The 17,184-nt window shown below is 41.2% G+C and overlaps 1 long non-coding RNA gene across 1 annotated transcript in view; it reads right to left on the minus strand.

Annotated features, from left to right (window-relative positions):
* LOC108496715 overlaps positions 1–15,698 on the minus strand; it is a 29,661-nt gene extending 13,963 nt beyond the window's left edge. The window contains exons 1-2 of the long non-coding RNA XR_001874551.1: positions 15,643–15,698; positions 11,348–11,453 (exon numbers count right to left, since the gene is read on the minus strand). This is a non-coding gene — a long non-coding RNA (uncharacterized LOC108496715). The remainder of the gene's footprint in view (positions 1–11,347; positions 11,454–15,642) is intronic.
* Positions 15,699–17,184: the final 1,486 nt, after the last annotated feature.

Consider the following 17,184-nt stretch of genomic DNA (forward strand, 5'->3'; position numbering starts at 1 on the left):
TTTGCTTTGGGGAGTGGGGAGAGATACAGATCAAAATGTTTTAGGGCAGCCAAGGTTTCTGGGAGCAATTTAGATCAGAATTAACATCAGGGCAATGGTAAAAGTAATTTTTAAAAAAAATACTTGAAAGCTATTTATGGATTTCTTTAAACTTTATAAGTGGCCTTGGAGACAGCTAGCTCTTCAGGTATGCTTTGATTCTTTATGGTGAAACACAGACATTTTACTTAAACAGTTTTTTTAATGATGTCCTGAGCCTTTTAATTCTGTTTAACAATCCGAGCTTTGCTTCTAATCCATCAAGAGATAGGTCAAACTTGTACCCATAATTTAAAGTTATGTTAATAAGATCTATGACATGTCTTGCAACATTTTATTGATAATATGTAATGTATTATAAGTATCATGAGCTGGCAGAGCTGCTGTCACTTGGGGATTTTGTGCATAAGGTATTACATCTCCAAAGCATGCTGCTGAAGTGAAAAAGGACTTTAAATAAATAGGCTGGCACAATTCTACCTTCAAAGGGACAGTCTATAAATTCACAAAAAAGATTTACTGTGAAACTCAAGCCTGAATCAACACAGGACTTACTCTGTGTAACTAAGAAGGGACACGCCACGTGGTAGGGTGTTTATAGTGTAATGCAGAGGTTGTTTTTCAGGCACATTTTTTCCTTCTCTAATTACACTGATTGACACCTCCTATTTACAATCACAGATCCACACTGAGAATAACTGCAGTAATTGCTACATGATAAATTCATGTAAGGAAAATATTGAGTGTCTATTTAGTGCTTTTTAATGTCATTTAGCAACTGGGGAAAAAATATGGCAACAATAGCATCATGTGACTTCAATTCTCCATGCAACATGGCAAAGCTGCTTCTACACATCTGTAAGATCTCAGAGATATGGCAGTTGCATCTGGATTAGAATGAACATCTGTCAATGCACTAACTAACATAGTTTATGGCCATGCTTACTTGTGTGAGTTTACCATGTACTGCAGGTGATATTTTTCACTCCCCTGCTGTTTGTTGATGGTATAAAACCTTCCTGGGAAAGGGCAGATGATACATTACTTTGGGAGGAATAAAACCCTGAAGAGATAGTCTTTGCAACATCATCTGAAGATGTAATTCATTCCAGGAGTTGCTTCTTCTCCACCCAAAAGTTTAGCAACACAATCTTCTAAGAATCAGCTTGGTTTTTTTCCTATACACATTAAAAAAGTTAAAATTACAAGTAGTACAGGTTACATTTATCCAGTTAATTCTAGATTTACAGGGGTTAGACCCCCTTAAAATACAACCCTCTCCAAAGAGTTAATCCACGTCTCTGTTATGGCACCAACATGTGTTTTCATTGTTGTATGATCAGCAGAAGTTCTGGCTCAAGTCACCCACCCTCAGAGCTGTCCCTGACTTTCAGAGGTCAGGATCATGTTACCTCTCATCTTCTTCAATACAAGTAAAGGAAATGTGTTCTTTCCAGCTACTTTGATCTCTGCCTACAGAACTGTTGTTTGACATGTAAGGGTGTAATAAGAATGTGATCTGCTAACCAAAGATACAGCAAAATCAAATGTTACACCCTGCAATATGAATGCAACTCATCAGTCCTGTTTAAAACCAGAACAGAAACACACAGCCCAGTGTTTAGGCAGGTAGAAGAGAAAGATGCATAGTGTGCGCCCTTCAGAAATACTTCCTGCAGTTTTAGCTAGCATAACTGGAAGATTTCTGATGCAGGGTTGCTTTGGAGAGCAACACTGCACTGGCTTTTCTAAGAGGCAAATTATCATTTGCTACTAACTGAAGAGAAGGGATTACGGACAAGTGCTCAAGAGTGGCACGTTAAGAACTGCATGTCCTTAGAACTGCTGCCTGCTCAGCTCTGCACCTTAAGTCTTTAGGCAAACAATTTTAACCCTTCTTCATCTGAGACTACAAACCTGTGAAGCAGTCAGTCCCACAGGAGTGCTGAATTTAAATACATATTTTTAAAGAGCTTTGAGATTCGCAGGCACACCTTACTCTATAACAGCAGATATCTTCTAGCCAAGCTCATGGGCTGTGAGGTATCAAGAAGAAGAGCTGACGCTGAAGAGCTCATGCCTGTAGTGCTGGGAACTTCTACAATCACAGTTTGTTCTTTCATTTAACCTCTCCGAATACACAGGTGTCATGCATCCTCACAGTTGTTCCTATGCTCATGCTCTCCCAAAGCAACCACTGATCTTAAGTGAGAGCTTGGCTGCCTCAAGTTGACCCAGACAGGCCCAGGGCCTTATGATGTTTTGTGTGAAATGGGGACGGAAGCAACTTGTGGGCTGTTAGAAGCAACTGTTGGATCTGGCGCTCCTTTGGACTTACTTCTTTACCGTGATTTTTCTCTATCCAAACATGCTCTCTCTTCTTATTTCATTTTGCATGACCGCTACCCTATTCAAGCAGATTTTGAAGAAGTGCACTTGAAGTGGTAAGTCTGGCTGTGCTGCAGAGAAGCTGGGGTAGATCCCTCCAGCCCCTCTTCTCTCTCCCTTATACTGCAGCATGAAAGTGGGTTAACAGGCCCCTTATAATGGTGACTTCATCCATCTCACAGCTCCTTTCACCACAGCCATGATGCTTCTTCCATCCTTCGCCTCAGCTCTCCTCCATGTGATTTCAGCACAGGAGCAACATCCACCACGTGCATTCAGGAATCCTGGCTGCCTGGTCATGCTGAAGGGATGGGAGGGGATGGGAAACAGGATGCCCAGCAGCAAAGGTCTTCTCATTTTAGACAAAAGGATCCTGATTTACACAATCAGAGACAAAAGCATAATCAGCCCTGCTTTGATTAATTGCAGTTGAAATGGTAAGGAGCTATCAAAGCAGCAGCCAGGAGAGCTTAAAACTAAAAATAACCTGCAGGAGGGGAAGAGAGGATGAGTCTTTGAAAAAACTTTTCTGAAATGAAACAGGAATCTAGGGAAAGCTTTTCTCTCCTCTCCTCACTCTCCCAGTCTGTGCAGTGAAATGGGAGTTCTTGCTTTCCCTCTCTGAATAAAAGTGCTGCTCGCATCCTTGGCATGAACAGCTGGGACCATCCTGCTATCACCTCCCTGTGCTTCCTCACCACTTTAAAATTAGCATCACTGTGATCAGGCAGCAGCGGAAGAAATATTCACCCACTGCTTGCCATGGAGTCTGGAGCTGATCATTAAAACAGCACCTGCCTCCAGGAGCTGGGGAGTTTGCAACGCCCCATGTCTCCAGCAGCTCGGGGCTGGGATTTGCTGTATGAGCAGAAGGCTTTCACCCACCAGAGAGCTCCTGCCACTGCTGGCACCACGTCATGTCTGCCAGAGCTGGCTCCCAGTCTTGGTGTGAAGCAGTCAGGGAGGCAGAAGTGACTCTATAGTCATAAATAGCAGAGCCAGTCTGAGCTGAGGAAGATGATTCAATGAGATATTTTGGTTGCATTTTTATGAAGGCAGCAAGACTCTCTAGAGAAGTTATTTTTAGTGGACTGAGACCCATGATACTCATCAGTAGGCACAGACACTGCCAGTGCAGAAAACATGTAGAGTAAAACCATCCTGAGGGTGTATCCTGACTAGGTGGTAACTGCAAGTCACAGAAGAGCTTCTTGTAAATTCTCAGCTCCAGCAACTTCCCAAAGCAAATTTCACAAAGAGACCTCAGCAACAGGAAATGTCCATTCAGCCCTTCCTGGCTCATCCTGATAAATGCTTAGTTTCTGGTTTAACAGCAAATTGAAATTGATTAAGCCAGCATTGATATTGTCCTACAAGGTACAGAGAAGCTAAACTCATTTGGGATAAATCCCAAGAAAGAGGAACGTGTATGTATGCAAACAGACACACCATTTAAAATAGATTCATCTGGGATGCATAAAACCTGAAAAATGTTCATTAGGACTGGAAAAGGAAACACTATTAATCAGCTCTAGGCTTCTTATTACTCAGTGGAAGAAAACTTCAGTTGGATAATTTTTTTTTAAACACACATAAACCCTTAAAATTCTCATTGGAAGAATTAGCCAGTTAACTTGCTGTAAATATGAGAGGCAAATGAAAGGGGTTGGGGGCCAGATTATTATTTTTTTAGTTTGCATTCAACAGGAGAAAGATTTATGCATGAGATGCAAATTGCTATGTGTTATTTACACATCTGAAGAAAAACAAATCTTGAATGTAAATGCTTAGAGGGCATATTTTTAAATATGAAAGTGGTAACATTATTAAAATGTTTATAACTGCCACACTGTTTAAAAGAGATTAAATTGGGGAAAAATGAGTCCTTTTACTTAAATTATAGAGTCCTCCCTAAATATTAGGGCAGAAATCAAATACAAAGGTCCATGTGTTTCCATTCTTGAGAGTCTTTTAGAGCAACCTTGCAGTTGGTCCTATCCAGAGTATCCCACTGGGTTAGCAACTGCAGAGAACAATGGCCAGTTATAGCCTTTCTGTTTCCATCTCAAAATACTATACATTTCTTCAGACAATTAAGAAACAAAAATACATTTTTAAAACAAGTACACTCCGTAAGCAGTCCAGTTTGGATAGTGGGATACATGCAACTTGCAGCTGAACACTCCTGAGAATGAGGTGAATAGCACTGAAGCCTGCAATGAATGAGCAAACAAAGCTAAAAGACCTGAAAGAAAATGGCAAGAATGTGAAAAAGATGAGATAAGAGCAAGTGATGGTGCCTAGAACACACAGCATTGGTTAATTAATCCATATACACTGAACTGTGCATTTTCCAGTTCTCTTTGGAAAATTTAAAGGACCTCTATTATCCTAGCACTGCTCAATCTTTCATGTATTCACTTCTGGAGGCAAAAAGCTATTATTTATGTTCTTACCAATAGAAAATAAAGGTAATAAGATCTGGGTTATCAAATCCATTTATATGCTTGACTCCTGTCAGCTTCTAAAACCCTTGATTATCTGCATCACAGACTCATGTCCTTGCCACTTTTGAAAAAGCAACTTGTCAGGAATGAGGTCGACACAGAATATGAAACTTGGAGAAAAGAACAAGAGTTATACAACCCTCCTGACAACGAGACCTCCGTATGAAGTTACGGAGAACATTGGACTTAGTTGTTTTTATGGTTCTAAAGCAGAGTTTACTGTTTTATGGTATTTTCCCTGTATTGTACCCTGAAAATTGCTTTAGAAAAATTTCCTAGTTCTCTGTACCCTCAAACCCCCCTTTCCTGATTGGCCGACACTTGTTGCATTGCAGTGTTACCTTTTATGGCCATCTTCTCCCTTAAATGGATTGTTACCACCCCTGTTTTCCCTGGTTTGGTTGTATTTTGCATACTCCGCCCTTTTCCCTCCCTTTCTTCCAGCAAGTTCTCTCCCTGACATTATATAAGCCAGAACTCCCCTAATAAAGAGGCCATTCTCCTTAACCCTAACCCTGAGTGTGGCTTACCCTCTTTCCTATGGGATCACGTCAGCACTCACAATGCTGTCAACCTGAGAGCCTCAAAAGCTGTAAGACTAGACTCCACAAGCTGAAAAATAACCATGGAATTGCCATTTTAGCTTTCTTTTGACATTGTGAAATCTGGATGGAGGTTGTTCCTTTCCTTCAGCTGCCCTATAAGAGGTGCATCTTAGAGTCATCTTTCTTTGTTCACAGCACATCTCACCAGCAGGAATGCTAGAGCAAGACCTGAGCACACTAAAACAAGTGTTCTTGTAATACAGGCCAGTGACTGCCTACAGCAATTGCTCTCAGGTAGCTCTGCCCACCACCAGAAAGAAATCAGTGGGAGTCCAGGATGTGTCCAGGAGCCTTGCAAGTTCCTGTTTCACAAACAATCAAAACTTTCATATAGAACACCAAAAATTCAGCAGAGGGCTTAGAGATGGAGTGAGGTATATTTTCTACCCATTAAATTAGGCAAGAGAATTTCTAGTCTGATTAAGAGTAGTCAAAATGAAAGAAAACCCAACCATTAGTCATAATCACTTACTTTTTGAATGTCAGTTTGTAAGCAACTAAAGCCAAGTGAGAAAGCATCCACTTTTGTAGCCAAAGACTTGTAGCAGGTTTATGTGGTTGTGGTTTTTATGGCTATCCACATGGCTAATTCATATCGGGTTTTTGTTGATCTTTTAATATTTATGTCCAGATGCCACTGTAAGCTTCCAGATGTTTTTGCACAGACATCAAAAATGTTTACATAGCAATTACCAAAAGAAAGTTTGAGGCATTTTCAAAGGACTGAGAATGACAAAAGACAAAGTGGTTTTTGTTGCTGATTTCATTTTCTCATTTTTCTTTCTATATTTTATCTATATTTTATTTTATTATTATTATTTCTTTATAGACCATTTGTCAGTCTATTAACCAAAAGTGGAACCCAGTCCATCTACTTGGAGTGTCCTATTTAGGCACTGTCTCTGAAAATTTTAGGTTTCTGATGCCAGATGATGCCTACATTTTCTAGCAAGTACAAATAAGTAGATACCTTCACAGGTCTCCAGAGGGTACTAGCCATATAATTTAATCTCCCCTTCAGTCTCCACTGACCACAGAAGACTCTAGATATTCCTGAGGTTTAAGCCACACATATTTCTCTGCAACAGAGAGAAGACTGCAGGAGCAGGAGCTGTTATGTGCCTGCTGCCCTTTTGGGTTCAGTCCTGAAGCAGCGAGGCTCTGCCTTCCTGCCTGGTGTCACAGCACGGTCCTTCAGGAAACTTCACAGACATCCCTGGGGAAGCAGATGGAAGCAAGCTGCCTATCCATCTCTGCTCCAATGTACCACAGCTCTGGCTCAGAGAAAAATGCGTGTTGCACCAGAGCATCTACTTCCAAGAACAGATATGAAACTAAAAGAGAGCTGTTGTAGTGCATTTAGTCTAATTAGGAAATTATCTAACACTTGCAAGTGTCTGCAGGGAAAGAACTCCAAGGAAGTTAGCTCTGGACTGCAGACAGGCCTTCTAGATGAGATGCAGATAGTCTGAGTGGGAGTTAGGTGAGCTTAAACTCTTCAAGTTATCTGTGTTCTGGCAATCATAAAACAACCTCATGCTTCCCCATGTTTCTGTATTGTGTTGGGGAAAACAAAAAACACCTAAAAGCAAATATAATCCAAATATCAAGCGTGGAGAAAAAGAAACAAAATGTACCTTACTGTTGATAATGATATCATATGCTAAAACAACAGAGTGAAAAAAGAGCTTTGTTTAGAGTGAGAAGATGACACAGGGAGGTGATTTATTTAGCACCAACATTCAAAGTGATAGTCCAGCTGCAGAGTCCAGTTGTTTCTGGGAGAGAAAACAGACAGTCTTGCTCTTTATGCACTCTGAGTGTTTGCTGCAGTACATATTTTGATCCCACAAGAGTTTTGCCAGTGAGTTCAATGGGGCCAAGATTTTCCTTTGGCTAGAAACAGGTGGCCAGGCTAGCAGCAGCAGCAGCAGCAGCTTCAGCCAACCACACTGCTCTTGTGAACTGGAGTGTCTTTGGATTTGCTCATAGAGCTCTGCAGAGACAGAGGTGGGTGGCAAACATGATTGCATGGCTTATATTTGTATTTAGTCAGCTACAGTTACACCACAGAGTACTTAGGGAGGGATTTTTCACTGAGAAACAAATATTAAAGTGTGAGAGTGTTCGTCAATATTTTCTGTTAATTGACCAAGGATTGGAAGCATATATCTACATCCCAGACAGCATTGTGAAGTAGAGTTAGCCAACTGCTTTAAACTGGCTTAGATACCAGAAGAAATACGTCTACAGCAGCATTATTTCAAACTACCACTCAGTTAGAACTAGCTCAGGCATCTCCCTTGGTTACCTTGTAACCTGCAGTATATTCTGATGCTATGATGCGGAGGGAAATTGCAGAGAGCAAACAGCTGGGAAAACATAAGATAAATTTTAAATTATTTTTCAGAAAAATATATCAGAACTTGCTAGAGAAATTATTTTCTAAGCACATCTTACCTAGCCTCAGCTCTACTCTTTAGCACAAAAATTATGTTTAAAAAAAAAGGATTATTCTAGTCAGCATCAGGAAATCCACGTAGCCATTATTCAGCATGGCTACTGTCAGATGTCTTCTCAAGTCCATAAAACCAAACACAAAGACCTCTAAATGCAATCTGCAACCTTCAAAAGGCAAGACAAAACTAAAGAACATCTGAAAACTGTGTGTAAGGTCTTTAGCTGCTGAGAATCACTGTAGTTTCCTTGCTTCCAGTTGAGCAAAGCTCGCACACATCAGCCAGAAAAAGCTGTACTGAGTTGCAATAGTCATTGGGTTCACTGGAATAAAGGAAGCTTCTTGCAAGCCCTCCTGGAATTGGTGATTCGCAGGGCCGTCAGGTGGCTTACCTATGTGATCTACTCCCAAATTTATAGACTTCGTCTTACAAACATAGCCATTCCTGGAAGCTGCTAGTAGTAGTATTGTAGTCACTGCCAGCACTGACCATAAAACTCCATTTTATGATTCTCAGCAGCAGAACCACCTATTCACCTTTCGTTGCTTGTCATTTGCTAATGATTAGTCCAGAGTCTAGAGAACACTTCTTTCCAATAGCACCAGATTGGAGCAAAGTATGTTCTTGTCTCTGTTTATTAGAATTATTTTTTTATCTTCCCTTGAAATATCAGGATTTGATCACTGTCAGGGACTGATGAATGAGCAAGATGGGCTTTAGATGTCCTCTGGGCAGGCAATTCTTATGACTCATTTACAGTGGCGACATCTGTTTGCATCCTACTTTAAAGGTCCATTTCATCACAGAGTAGTATGGTCCTGGCATGGTCCTGGAAATCTATATTTGTCATATGGGAAGCAAGACAAAACTTAACCTATTCAGACTGCCCAAGGAAGTAATAGAGTTTAATGGTGAACAGGGTGGTAGTGCTAGGTTGACTATTGGAGTAGATGATCTTAAAGGTCTTTTCCAATCTTAACAATGCTATGATTCTGTATATGACTACTCTGCCTGCTTTGGTCTTGCCCAGTGCTCCCAACTTGTCATGGCAAATAGTTTGACTAAGGCTCAAAAAAAAGAGCACGTGCACTTGCAGGAAGTCTACAAAATCATGGGAATGGTTCATTTAGTGATGTTTTCTTCCTTTGTTTTATAGTATTTCTGATAACAAACAGGGTTTAGCAATGAAAAATAAGTTGCATTATAACATCGGTAACCGCAGGGTTAAAGTGACTGGAGCTCCTTTAAACAAAAGACACCAAGGAGGTATGGGCTCATTTGTAACTGTGCACCAGGACTACCCTAACTCTTCCTCCCCTTTGACTATGCCAATTCTGGTTGGGCAGGTGGTGATAAAGGAGGCTGGTGCGTACATGGTCTGGTGCAATAAAGCTACCTGGAGTGTCACATGAAAGAAGAGAGCCACACCTCTAGGCTGCAATTGAGAATCAGGTCTCTTTTAGTCAGGAGTTTGTCCAGCTGTATCAAACATTGGAGTCTGTCTTCTGTGCTGTGACCCTCAGGAGTCAGTCATCTGCATGGAGCCCTTGGGGTATGGCTCGGGGGAGGGACCGCAGTGAGGTACTGTGCAAATGACAGACATATAGCCCAGGGCACAGCTGGTCAAGGGGAAAGGGACTGTGCAGCCCTCTGTTACAGCCCTGTGTGGTTTATCTCTCATTTTCTTACAGGTCCAAAAAAGACATTTTAAAACATTGAAAAAAGAAAAACAAAAAGGGAAGGGGGGATAAAAAATAACTTTAATTGCAAATAGTGGCATAAAACCTGTGGCATTCAGTTAGCCTTTTTCTACCAGGTAGTAACTTAACTGGCTGTTTTTAAAAACTATTGCCTTGCCCTGTTAGACTCAATAGCTGTCACTTGATTAATGTGCTGGTGTCTTATTAACTGCAGTGTTAGAGGAGCTTCTGTAATCATCACCACCCCCCTTCTCTCACCCCTTTTGTAAAAACCTCATGTCGATATTGCTGCTCTGACTGGAAGGTACTGCACTTTCCGGCTAAACATCATAAAGAGCAAAGAATTACCATTTCCATGTAATCCAGCCCATAAATCAACTCTTATGTTTTGTTCTGAGGATGGTGAGGGTCTCTGCAAGTGCTCCCTGCATTCACATTTACAAGACAGGCTGTCTCCAGAAAGAAGAAAGGAAAAAAAGGGCGGAGGGGAATCAGAATGGCTAAATCGTTCCAGCATCTGATTGATCTTATCTGGACCTCCCTTGCTGCAACAATAATTTGAGACTGTTGAAAATTGCCACCTTATCTGATTGGTGGTTTTACCAGCTGCTATTTTATCGGGGTCCAGCTAGATGAGGAAAGTAGGATGTGGCATGACCTTGGTATCTCAGCGCCTGACTTCAATATCTGATCAGTCAGATGTCTCGCTGAGGCCACCTCAGGATGTTGTGCATATCCCCTCCAGCACCAATTCATTCAAAAGATGTTTGCTTCACACTGGTGTTAGCCCCCAGCACACACACACACAGAGCACATCCCAGCACATCACTTCCCTGCCTGACAGTGCTGCAGCACCTGAAGTTAAGATGCTTTTTGTAAAGCTTTGGCAGCCTTTCTCCTGAAAAGCTTAGTTTGCAGGACTGCACACAGTCAGCAACATTTCAGCATCCTGCTGGCGTTGCAGCCAAAGCAAGACAAGTCCTCCAAACTCATTTCATTAGTTTCATATAAGCTATACAGTACATATCCATCAGTGTAGTGAATGTTACCAGTGGAGCGGTACACCACAGACAGTGCCCCACAGATGGTAATAAGAAGAAAATGAGTTTTGTTGCTTCAGACTGGAAGTTGCAGGGCAAGATTTTTACCCTAGCTCTAATAGCCATTAGCTGCATATCTGGGGAAAGCATTCCACCTCTCTGAATTCAGATACAGACAGCAGATTACACTTTCAAGAACCCCATTGTGGCAGGATTATAGTGTCTGTTAACTCTGGGGCTTTCCCTTGGTGTTGAATTCTCTTCTATTCCATTGGAGTAGCAGGGTGCCTGCATAGCACCTGCAATTCTCTGCCTGAGGGAACAGTAAGTGGAACCATGTTCTGGCGTTCACCAGTCCTGCTCTTCCTTTTCTCCTTCATGCTGCGTCTGGAGAAGAGTCTCCACATACCCTGAAAAGCTCCTGCAGGAAGATATACTCTTTGGGGCAGGTCCCTGGGACACAGATGCCTCCTTCTCGCTTGACTCGGAGTGGATGTTGCTCAAGGAAGTAACTCTCGGAAGAGCAGTGATTCCCATAGCTCTGTGCTGTCCTGTTCAACAAGTACAGTATGAACAGCATGCTGGGGGAGAAGTCTGGGCTTGACTCACCTGAGATATCAGTAGACCAACAAGGGACAAGATCGCAAGAAGCAATACCTGAAGTACAGAGAAATTAACCATCCAAGGAAGATGAGAGTGCTCTAGCATGTCATTTCTGGGGGAAAAAAAAAGATTTTTAGTTTCTGATTCAATTTATGACTTAATTCCTTTATGCATGTACATTTATTATATAGATTTTTTTAAAAGGCTGAAATTCAAATCAAAGATTTCAATTCTTTTAAGCCTTTGGTATGACCCTAATTTTCTTTTTTTTTTTTACCCGCCCCTGGAAATTACTGTGGGGTTTTCTGTTTCTTCCTGGTATGTTTAACATAATTTAATGCAGAATTTCTCATAAAACAGCAACTTCCTTCCCAACTAGCTCTGTGCATCACCTCTGCTACATGCAATGACTGCTAACAGGGGTCTCAGACATGCTCTTTGCACACCAGGACCAGGCACAAACCCTGGTGTTTCTGCACAGAGGAAGTATGAGAAAAAGGTAGCAGTTTTATGCCAAAAGAAGCCACTCACAAGCTTTTATTCTGGGGGTAAATTTCCCTCTGCAGTGAGCAGGGGAGCCCACTAGTCCGTCTGGCAAAATGATGGACTAGTGCAGTTTCTGGTCAAGTCTTGGTTTGCTGTTGCTGTTCCAAACAGAACATTGAACTGTGTGATGTCCGTGGCCACCTTGGTATTAAAAGTTCAGAGACCTACATAAGTTTTTTCAGGAGGTACAAAGTTTATTTTCAATGCTGGTATAACTTTCTCCCTTGTTCCTTAAGTAATAATAATAATAATAATGCTAAGAAGAAGATAAGAAGAATTTCCTATGTGTTTTTGTTCTGTTTGGGCTTTGCTTCTGGTGTGGTTGAGAAGACTCACAGGGTTTGCTGTCTCCTAAAGCCAAATCTAAACACCTTTGAAGTAAGAGAATCATTACATATATTTTGACAAATAAAGAATATTTTATATGTTTGCAGTCATATTGTTTACTAAAATAAACAGTGTGACAATACTTGTGGCGTGGAATAGTAAACTTATCATAGAGGGCTGCCCACTGCCCCCCAGCTGCACAGAACACACCTCTGGACAGCATTCCTGCAGCTCATGAGGACATTGCAGCAAATTCCAGTCCAAATAAAGCCACAGAACAGATAAGCAATTCCATCTCAACACACACAGATGTATATGCACAAAAATGTCCTCATATCAGGACCTAGATAATGCAGCCGAGAATGCAGCCAAGTGCATCTTACTTGACTGACAATATGTAACAGATTGCCTTAGCGTATTCTTCAGGAGAAGCAAAACATACAATTAAATAAAACTCGTTATTAAAAGCAACCCCCTCCCCCCTGAAAATAGATGTCAAACTCTGACTAGATAAATGTGGTATTTCAGGTGGAAAATTGAATGGACTTAATAGGAGTAATATGAACAGTTGGTCCTGGAAAAGCTTATAAACTGTAAATATTGCTCACTGCCGATGCTAACACAATGATGAATGTGTCAAAATATTAGTATCAAAAGACTGCTGGAATAGATTTGCAATGTTGTGGAAAGCGTGAAGGGAGGTAGCTGTCCTTCCCGTGGCTTTATATTAATCTCTGGCTACTGGCTGATAGCAGGGGCCATGAGCACTATAATTAGATTTTGGAAATGTATATAGGGAGGAGGAAATGGAATAATTAAGGTAAGCTATCAGATGCCTCTCCTCATCCTTTTTAAACAAGTCAGAAATATACCCTGCACTCGTTCAGCATGCAACCTTCAAGGGGAATGGTGTCAGACACTGTAATTGGTAGAACTTGAATGCTGCTGTACTGGTGTCCCTTTTTTAAGGAAACCTATTTTCCACACCAAAATTGATCCGGAGAGGTTGTTATCTCATAATGCACACCTAGAGAGGTACTGTGAGGCCTGAGGGTAGGGAATAGCAGGGCACTTCACAGCCTCAGTGCTGCATCCTCTCTGGGGGAACTTGCTGCTGAGGCACAGGCTATGTGGTAAAATATATGTGTATGTATGTGGAGAGTTTGCAGTTTCCTTTAAAACGCATGGGTGAGGCAGTAAAAGTGTGCTAATGGGATGACATCTGGCAAGGTCTGACAACTGAACCAGGTGAGCATTTGCTTCTCCTTCTGGGGGTGCTGGTAGGTGGGAGAGCCTCTGCCCTCCAACTCATACATCACCCCTGAAGGGCACACTGGCTTTTATTTGATTATCCTGCCCCACTTAAACAACAAAGAACAGTCAGAGAACCTCAGTAAACACAGAAAAGGTATTTTTGGTGTGGAAAATTATTTGACATTATTCTTAAATATTTAAAGGACACTGTATGCTGGTTTGGAAATCCAGTGAATAATTTAATATTGTTTGACAGAATCTCTTTGGGTCAATTATTCAGTAAGTGGATTAATACATTCTGACTAAAACACAGCACATTGCATTTTGGCGGGGATATCTCATTACATCACATATTCCATGTCACATTGCATTGCAGAGGAGGCCAGTATAATCAAATGGGTCAACTTGAATTAGACAATGCAATCAGAATAATTTCCAAATATTTTTCTAAAGCTTCCTGTTCCTGACTGTTTCTCTACCTGGTCTGTCTATACTTATCTGTTGAAAAAGGAAAATAACGACAGCAACTTATTTAAAAAGAAGTCTTGTTGGAAACTGCCAGCAACTCTTGACCTCATTATAACCCTAAGTGTCTTATCTATACAAAACACTTTAATTTTAGAATAGCATCTTTAAAGCCCCAGGGGAAGAGTGAGAGCATCTTTTGATGCTTGACAGTAATTCTCTAACACTGACATGGGTCCAAAACAGATATTCTTATCAAATCGTTCTGAGGAAAGCAGCTGTAATCTAGGATCTCAAGGGCAGTGGGGATACAATACAGGTTAAGAAAGGAAGGATCCTTGGGATTTCAATAAATATGTAGAAGGCTTCAGTGGCAACAGCTGTCTCGTGCCAGGAAGGGGTTTATAGGAATGGAGGGTCCTGCTTATGTTTCAAATCATCAAAAGGCACACCTTTCTCTCCTGTCCTTCCACTTTCCATTCTTCCCAATATGCTCTGAGGAAACAGGTGGGACTTGATTTCCAAAATCTCATAGCTCTAAGTGGGGGGTCCTTTTAGTAAAGCTAATTAAAATTTGAAATTTCTCTTTTGTGGGGAATTCTCAGATTCTTCAATATTCCTTCAAGTAGAATGGGGAAAAAATTAATAATCTCATAACTTTACTGTGAAAGAGAATATTCCAAAAGCAATTCTATGGTTATGCATTTTTTATAATTGTATTATGAATATTGCAACATGGCATAAAACCCAAAATCATGCTGTAGAGGACAAATACTCAGGTTTTTGGGAGTGATCTAACATGATATTTACTTCATTAAAGTGAAATATTTCTGAAAAGGGCTTTCATCTCCTGCAGTCAGCATGTTCTGACCATATCCCTTTACCAACTGAAAATTATAAAGACAGATATGCAAAAATGCATCTAAAGGTCTGAGTAAAATCAGAATAAAAATTGTTACCAAAATAAAAGGTACCTGTTTTTCTGCTCTCACAGTTGTGTTCAGCAAAATCTACTACATAGAAAGGGTAGGATTGCACCTGGCCTTGCCCAGTAGCTGCTTTAGCAAAGCAAAAGGCACATCTAGGAAAAAGGATGAGTTCTCTTCTAAACATTTCCTAAGGGTAACTCAACAGGAATTTTTCTCACTATATGTGCAAATGGGAGCAGGGATGAGGTCAGGATAAAGCCTCAGAGAAGCTCGTAAGAAGAATCTTGTAGTTGTGTGGAGTCCCTAGATGTTTAATTCAGACCACCACTAAAAAGTCCCCATGCTCATGTGCATCTTTGCCAGGCTATCTGAACAATTTTCCGTCCAGAGCATTATGGGAACCTGTCTTCTTCTTCAGATCTCCAGCATGAGGCCAGCAGTCCTCAAAACTGTTAAGGCCACAAGCAAATTTGCCTTCTCACACTCTTCAGGATCAGAAAAAAGAGGGTCAAAGGCAACTCAAGAGAAGGAAAAAAACCCACAAACCAACATTTAAATCCCAAACAAGCTGGGAGGGGAAAATGGTCAGGCTTTTAGACTAGTCAAATTTTCTTACCCCTTTCTTTGTGTGATCCACTTAGGGATCACAGTATGGCCCATGGTGATGCTTCATGCTGGCCATTTTGAATATCCAAAGTAATTTTCCCCATTCTACTAAATGGAAAATGGCGGCAAAGGGAAAGCTGTTGATCAAAAAGCTTAGAGGTTAGCAGCACAAACCTACACAGAGGTAGCAGCGTTAGCTGTTAGCAAGGTTTGAGTTTGAAGTGGCTGACCTGGAGCCCTCAGATCTGCACTGACAGATGGCAGTGCTTCCACAAACAAAGTTCCACATTCCAGGAGTTCCTCTGCGGCAAGGTAAGTAGTAGCAAGCCCTGATGTAATCAGGTACAGCCTGAGTTCTCCTTCAGACCGCTCAGTAATAAAAATTAATATCAAAAACCCCATAACCTCCTAAAAATGCATAACATCAAGGCGTCCTGTCCCTGGCTTTTATGCACATAACTTTACTCTGAGTCAGCCTCATTAAGCCTAGCTGAGTAATTCAAATTCTCAAGTGTTTGGAGGGTTGAGAATTGAATAAACATAGCAGCAAGCTCATAGATCCTCCTTCCATTTTTAAAACATGTACTTCCAAAGAGATGTTACAAGAAATATTTTAAAGACAATAGCTCAATAGGCTGAGATGAGAAAACACACTACCATGAACCTCTGGCTTGTGTTGCCCAGCCACCTTTTCTGATGCATGAGGGGTATCAAAGTAAAGAAATTCATTACATAGAGGGTTAGAATATACATGCATGTGTACACACACACACACACTGATATACCTTGAAGGCTCCTGCAGGCAGAAGCAGGAGGTGCTATATGGTCCTCCTGGCTCATGGAAGGGCAGGGTGGGGGGGGTGAGGGTGGTTAAAGGAGATGGGACTGGGGGCTGGAGGGCCCAGGGAGCTTGTTCTGGGTCTGCCATACTGTCCAGGGGCATTTTCAGCAATGCAGGGACTAAAAGGCATTGCCAGTTGCAGCAAAAGAAAACTTGAAATAAATGGTCTGGGCTCTGCCCCAACATGAATGCTTTGACATGGAAAGAAAGGAAAGCATAAGCAAGGAGAAAAAAAAGATCTGTGCAGAAATGTTTTCAGAGTTCTTGAGAACCTCACAAGTACTGATTTATTTTAGAAACACAGACACTCTCCAACCATTTCACTCAGGCAGCAGAGTTTTTTTTGCAAGGGCAGGAGAACCAGAGGGAGAAGGAAGGATCAGAATCAAAAATTAAAAGTGGTCAGGTTAGATGTCCAGATCATGCTGTGCAAATGCCAGCTGTGGCTAATGGCATTACTTTTAAAAATGTGCTTTTTAGGATTTATTACTACTAAGGTGTCTGAAAGTCTGCACTGGAAGGCACAGAGATGAGCCCAACTGTTTGCATTTCGGTGATGCAGAGAGAGCTAGCGGTGACTATGTCCAGCTTCTTGAATAGCACTAGGAAATGGCCTCCTCAATAATGCGAGCTTCATACTCTCATCTTCTGTTTCAGCTACAGAACATCAGTTAGAAAGAGCTCTAGTCCTGACAAAGGAAATAACAGAAAGTAAGTAAGGATCTGCTTTTTCTTTAATAGATCTGATTTTTTTTAAATCATGAAATTGTCCTGTTAAAAAAATCAATAGCTTATATAAAAGTGACTATTTTCTTTATTCCTGATTCAGGAAGGTATCTGAGTGCTTTCTTAAATAAGGAGTGGATCTGAAGCAC

The sequence above is a fragment of the Lepidothrix coronata genome, unplaced genomic scaffold (genome assembly GCF_001604755.1).
Source record: "Lepidothrix coronata isolate B3197 unplaced genomic scaffold, Lepidothrix_coronata-1.0 Scaffold42, whole genome shotgun sequence".
NCBI lineage: Eukaryota > Metazoa > Chordata > Aves > Passeriformes > Pipridae > Lepidothrix > Lepidothrix coronata.